Source organism: Oryctolagus cuniculus, chromosome 3 (assembly GCF_051225735.1).
Source record: "Oryctolagus cuniculus isolate XC-2025 breed Fujian yellow rabbit chromosome 3, ASM5122573v1, whole genome shotgun sequence".
NCBI lineage: Eukaryota > Metazoa > Chordata > Mammalia > Lagomorpha > Leporidae > Oryctolagus > Oryctolagus cuniculus.
Window position 1 is genome coordinate 29,076,127 of NC_142869.1, and position 7,165 is coordinate 29,083,291.

Genomic DNA, 7,165 nt, shown 5'->3' on the forward strand with positions numbered 1-7,165 from the left:
AGCCAAATATGAATACATTTACCTGGTCATCAGTCAAGGCAATGTAATATAGAAATGATATTTTCTTAAACAATAACAAGTGTCACTGGACCACTACATGCAAAAAAAAAAAAAAGAAGAAGGATATAAACATAGAACTTATAACCTTCACAAAAATTAAATCAAAATAGGTCGCAGACGTAAGTGTAAAATGAGAAACTCTAAGACCCCTAGAAGATAACACAGGAGAAAACCTAGAAGATCTTATATGTGGTGATAAATTTTCTTGATCAAGATGGAAGGTATGATCCATGAGGGGAAAAAAAGTTCTTATTTGGGAAAGTCACTATTAAGAAAAGGAGAAAGGGACAAGCATTTGTAGTGGCAGTTAAATGTGGCTTGCAATGTGCACATCCTGTATCAGATTGCCTATATTCTAGTCTTGGTTCTGCTCCCAATTCCAGCTTCTGGCAAATGCAACCCTGGAGGGCAGCATGTGAGGCTCAAGTAGTTGTATTCCTCCCACACATGTAGGAGACATGGATTGAGTTTTTGGCTCCTGGTCTTCATTTGACCTAGCCCATCGTTACAGGCATTTGGAGAGTGAAGCAGTAGATAGGAACTATCTGTTGATCTGTCTGGTTGGCTGGCTGGCATTCTCTGTCTCTCCATCTGTTTGTTTTTCAAATAAATAAATGCATACATGTATTACAAATTGTCAGCATTCTTACACAAATATCTCACCAAAAAGACATATGCAGATGACAAGTAAATAAATGAAATGATGTTGAACATCTTTATGGAATTGAAATTAAAGCAATCATGAAATACCACTATACAACTATTCAAGTGGCCAACACCCAAAACACTGACGATACACAATGTAGACAAACAGGTATAACAACAGGAGCAAAATAGTGCAGCTACTTTGGAAGACACCTTGGCATTTCCTCACAAAACCAAATATTCTTATCAATAATGTTTGTCAATATTTACAAAGAGAACCCAAATTTATACTGTAATTTAAGTAGGAAAATTTGGATTTCTAGTATAAATCTATTGACAAAAACTTACACAATGAAAATACAATAGACAAATGTTTTAGAAATAATAATTGCTTAAATCTAAATCAAATATTATAAAAATGATGAAATAGTAACACACATTAATTTAATGAAAATAAAATAAATTGTTTTACCAGCTTCTTTTCTCAAATATATATGTATCCCTCAAATATAGGAATGTAAAAAAAGTGTTCAAATTGCTATCATCTGTCTCAAACTTTCACTGCCAATTTCATTTTAAGGAAAATCTCTAAAATTCTTTGTGAAGTTCTGGAAGGGAGTTTCCATGGCTGCCATCTCTTATCTTATCTTATCCCCTATCTTAACCCTTATCTCCTAGTTTATAAATAATAAATACCTGAAATAAGCAACAAAGACTTCATTGATGAGTTCAGCTGAATTCTGGAAAATTTTTCAGTGCTCTTGTATAATTATTTTCAGTGTCTATCTAGAGTTTATGGATATTTCAGTTAGAATGTCTAAAGTCATCAAATACTCATTTTCTGCAATGACAGCTAAAATTTCTGAAGAAAAAATAGGCATTTGTTGTATTTGAAGATACCTCAGTTCAATGAATCTGACCACGTGTCCATGAAAAATCAATGTTTCCCACAAGAAAACTAATTTCTCTTGTTATTGTATCATTATCTTATTTAGAACCAATCAATTTCATTAGAATTATAATTATAATATACATTATACATTATATACATTATATACATTGTATATATTGTATATATATATATTATACATTATACATTATAATATACATTTACACTGATAATTGAAATACCCTCTTAAAATTTCCTATAGAGGGTTCTAGATCAGTAATATAGGATCTTCACTAATCTACTGGCAATTAACAATGGTAAGATAAGAAAGTTGACTTTCAAAATCATCATGCTTCTTTTCCAGATGGAACTATAAAAGGCACTGAAGAGAAAAAAGATGTTCCTGCTGTGCCAGAACCCCCTCAATAAAAAGTGGAGGAATTTCACAGTGCTGAATATCAAGGGAAATTTGCTGAACAGATGCTTCAAAAGACAAAGAAGAAGCTTATCTATGAAAAAGCTAAACACTACCAAAAGAAATACAAGCAGCTATAGAAAACTCAGATTCAAATGGGGAGGACGGCAAGAAGAGATGGCAACTCTATCTACCTGCAGAACCCAAGTTAGCATTTGTCATCAGGATCAGAGGTATCAATTACGTAAGCCCAAGACTCTGAGAAGTGTTGCAGCTCTTATGCCTTCTCAGATCATCAATGGCACCTTTGTTAAGCTCAACAAGGACTAAATTAACATTTTGAGGATTGTGGGACCATTTATTGCATGGAGAAGCCTGAATCTAAATCAGTAAACAAACTAATTTACAAATGTGGTTATGGCAAAATCTGTAAGAAGCAAATTGCCCTCACAGAGAACTCTCTGATCTCTTGGTAAATATGGTGTCATCTGCATGGAATATTTTACTCATGAGAGTTATACTTTTGGAAAACACTTCAAGGAAGCAAATAACTTTTTGTGTTCCTTCAAAGTATCTTCTTCATGAGGTGGAATGAAGAAAAATGTCATTCTTTTTGTAGAGGGTGGTGATTCTCCTAGCAGAAAGACCAGATCAACAGGCTCATTAAAAGGATGAATTAATGTGTCTACCATGGTATTTTTGAAACCTGACAAAATAATAAACAGTGACTGCTCTCAAGTGGAAATGTATTGTTGTGTTGATGACTTTTATTAGTCTACCTACACTTTTCCTTAACTATTGTGTCAAATTTTGGTGTGTGAATAAATGAAACCTCTTCAACAACCTATCACATGAAAAACCAAGGTCCAGTTTGTATCATACGAAAAACATTTCATAATTTGTAGAAGTATTTTCCCTATAAAGAAATTTTATTTTTTCATCTGTTAATTGTTTTATGACTCAAAGTACTCATTGTGAAATTTGTAGGTAAAGTAATAAAATTTTCATTTACTAAAAGTATGTTTAGTTACTGTAATTCAATGTCTCAGGTTTTGACTTGCCTTTATTCTACAAATGTTTTACTTTCCCATTTCACTTTTGTTCTTATTTTGCATCTTTTGTCCACATTTAGCTGATATATTAGTAATTTCTTTGCATATTATGAATGCTATAAAAGATTAATGAAACTTGTGCCCACAGATCCACAGATGCAAGTTATTTTGGAGCATCTTAAACACTTGTACAATTACTTTGCCAAAACTTGAACTAGAAAGTGTTGGTACATTATAAATAGCATTCCTGTATATTGTTTATGTATCATCTCACCTAAGCTAGTAAATTGGAAATTTTGAAGTGTAGAGTGTAAAATAATATATGTACAAGTAAAGCAAAAATGTTTGTGGTCCTCCATTGATTATGTCAAGGCTCAAGTACAATGTGAAATGGATTCCTCATTAAACCATTGGTTGGTTTTTAGGGAGACACAGAGATCTTCTATCTGCTGCTTCACTTTCCAAATAGCCAGGGCAGGGCTGGGTCAAAGGCAGAAGCCCAAAATCTCATCTGATCTCCCACGTGGGTTGCAGGTGTCCAAGTACCTGGGCCAGTTTTTTTTTTTTTTATTGTCCATAATTTCACATATTTTTTAATTGCCAAATATATTTAGGAATTTCCTTATTTCATTTACTTCTGGTCTTTGAAGCTATATTACTAGATTAGTGAGTATCATTAGGGTCAGGTAATTCTGGAGAGAAGTCTAGAGAAACTTCCTTTTAAAACTATATTATGCATGTCTAAAAGTACACCTGTGATTTATCAGGGATTTATTGATTTAGGGTATTTCTGAATCAGTGTAAACAAATACTATGTGAAATGTTAAATAAATAAGTACATAAATAAATAAATAAATAATTACTACAATTATCATGCACTGAGAAAACTTGTATCATGATAGGTAACCAATTAACCAGTATTCACATTTACTGCTTTTCTTGTTAAATATAATCCTTAAGTTGCAGGATGCTACCACAGCTTTAAAAAAATGAGGAACATTACTCATGATATACCTTGAACAGATTCTGCATCTCCAGAATACATTCATTTGAAATTCATTTCCCAATAACAATGTTTGAGATTTGAATCAAAATAATATGCAGAGAAAGAAAGTGGGTAAGAAAAAAGATGAAAATGGATTATGAATTATTAATTGTTGAACACAGTTGATACAATCATGGGAATCTTTACAACATTTTCATTTGTGCCATGTTGTATATGTTTGAAATCATCCTTTCAAAAAATGACAGCATTGCATGATACTGATATGAAAGTACACATATTATGTATCAAGGTAAAAAAGTACAGATGTTAGACAATATACTAATCATTGAGATTAAAACAAATAAGAGGATGGAGGATATACATCTTTGTATACATATGTTAAAATAGTTACTGGGGGCCTGGTGCTGTGGCATAGCAGGTAAAGCAGCCACCTCTAGTGCTGGTATCCCATATGGGCACCTGTTCAAGTCTTGGCTGCTCCACTTCTGATCCAGCTCTCTGCTATGGCCTGGGAAAGCAGTAGAAGATGGCCCAAGTCCTTGTGCACCTGCAACTACGTGGGAGACCTGGAAGAAGCTCCTGGCTCCTGGCTTCGGATGTGTACAGCTCCAGCAATTGTGGCCATCTGGGGAGTGAACCAGTGAATGGAAGACTTCTCTCTCTCTCTCTCTCTCTCTCTCTCTCTCTCTGCCTCTCCTTCTCTCTCTGAGTAACTCTGAGTTTCAAATAAATAACTAAATCTTTAAAAAAAAAAGTTGTTGTTGGGATTGTATTTGGCATAGCAGTTAAGCCACCTCGTGGGACACTTGAATTCCACATCTGAGTGCCTAGTTCAAGTCCAGGTTAATCCTCCTCCAATCTAGCTTCCTGCTAATCTGCACACCATAAAACAGCAATTAATGTCTCAAATACTTGGGCACCTACCACCCGTCTGGGAGATTTGGATGTAGCTCCAGGTTTCTGGCTTCAACCTGGTCTAGGTCCCATTGTTTCTAGAATTTGGGGAGTGAACCAATGGAAAGAACATCTTTCTCCATCTGTTTCTCTGTCTTTTTCTCTCTCAACCTCATTCTGCCTTTCAAATAAAATTTAAAAAAAGAAGAAATAAAAATCTTGAAAAGTTAATTTGAAAGAAAAAACTAAAAGTCAATTCTACCTGTTATATAGTTCAATAAAAAATGACTGAAATTCTCAAATTAGAAGTATTTGTTTATATGGATCCGGCATGTGGCATAGCAGGTAAAGCTGCCGCCTTCAGTGCCAGCATCTATTTGAGCACCGGTTCTAGTCCCAGCTGCCCCATTTCTGATCCAGCTCTCTGCTATGACCTGGAAAAGCAATAGAAGATGGCCCAAGCCCTAGGCCCCTGTACCAACGTGGTAGATAGGCTCCTGACTGCTGGATTCAGATAGACACAGCTCTGGCCTCTGCCTCTGCCTCTCTGTAACTCTGCCTTTCAAATAATAATGACTAAATATTTTTTAAAAAGTATTTGTATATGTGCTTGAGACATCACCCTGGGACTAGTGGTCATATATAATGTTTCCTCATAGTCCTTTATGTAACTTTACCCAGTACATTTTTACTGTCAGGAATCATCTACATAGATAATAGTGCAATGATGTGCTAGTACTAAGGCCTAGGTACAGGTAAGGATTTAACTTATATTTTATAAAATAGAGAACAAAAAATCGAGTACTTTGTTGGTCAATTCAGAAGCAAATCTAAAGAGTTTACATTTTAGACAATAGTTAAGAACAAAATGTCAGACTGCCTGTTTTCAAAATCTGTCTCAATCACTAATTAGTCCTGTAGTCCTTGGGCTAGTTCTATGATGTCACTTACGCTCAATTTCTTCATCAGCATAATGGGAAAACTATCTCGTGGGGTCATTGTGTATTATGAGTTAGGCCCCATGTAACTGTTTTGGGATTAATTCAGATTTCTTTTTAATTTTTAGCCACAGAGGCAATAATAGAACAAAAACAGGAACAGAAAAAATAATATAACAGGGGTAATATAATATATTGGTTGAGAGTACAAGACTCTAGAGTTAGAAACACTTTTCTTTAAATTCTCACTGTGATATTATCTATATGATCTTGGACACAATAGTTAACCTCAGTCTTCTATTTTGCATAATATATAATACAACAGACTTCAAAAAGTTCATAGAAAAATTAAATGAAAAGATAATCAGCATGTTCCATGAATTTTTTAAGATTTTCATGTACAAAAAAACACTTTGTTGAACCATGTGCATGGTTAATATTTAATAAAAAGATATTCCACAAAGTATATTTCACTTTCAAAAAATTGCTTTGCCAAACAAATAATCAATGATAATATGAAATCCGTATGCTACAAAAAATAAGTACAGGAGGTCTGACTTATGAAATATTTTCCAAATTGACTTACAATGGTATTAGCCCACAATTTCTCCCTACAGTTCTTGGGCTAAATGCATTTCAGAATTCAGAACTATTCAAATTAAGAAGGATAATACACAGGAAAGGCTATACATTTTATACCTCCAGTGGCGTCTAAGGCAACACTCAATAATCAAACCCATTAGTATTCTGTACTGAAATGCATAAATAATTAAATGGAATGTAGCTTTTAAAATATAATAAGACATCTCAGCTCAGTCGAGGTCAGATTTTTGCCACTAAATGACATAAAACAACATTTTTAGTTTTCTGACTTTTGGGATTTCAAAATTGTAGACAAGCCTTATTGGATTATATTTGCATGCCAACTAACAAAGCTGGGAACACAGAGAATTCTATACATACCTGTTAACTGGGGGGATTGCCTGATGTAAGGAAATTTCCATCAAAACATTCTTCTCTTTCAAAGATTCAAATGCGCAAACAACCCACATACTGTTCAGTATGTCAGCTATAAAATCATGCATTTTTCTCAACAAAAAAGATCTGGCAGGACCAAAAATGGGGTTAATTCCCATCCATTTGCCTTATTAGAAGATCTGAAATAGTTCTTAGCAATGGATTGGTTCTCTTTAGAATATTTGGGACTTTTGCTTACATATTGGGTAAATTTATCTTTTCCAAAAACATGTTTCAAAATAATTTTCT

General features: G+C 34.0%; 1 pseudogene; it reads left to right on the plus strand.

Moving 5' to 3' along the window:
* The first annotated feature begins 1,957 nt into the window (after window positions 1-1,957).
* On the plus strand, window positions 1,958-2,689 carry LOC100358781 (large ribosomal subunit protein uL30 pseudogene; annotated as a pseudogene).
* The last annotated feature ends 4,476 nt before the right edge of the window (window positions 2,690-7,165 follow it).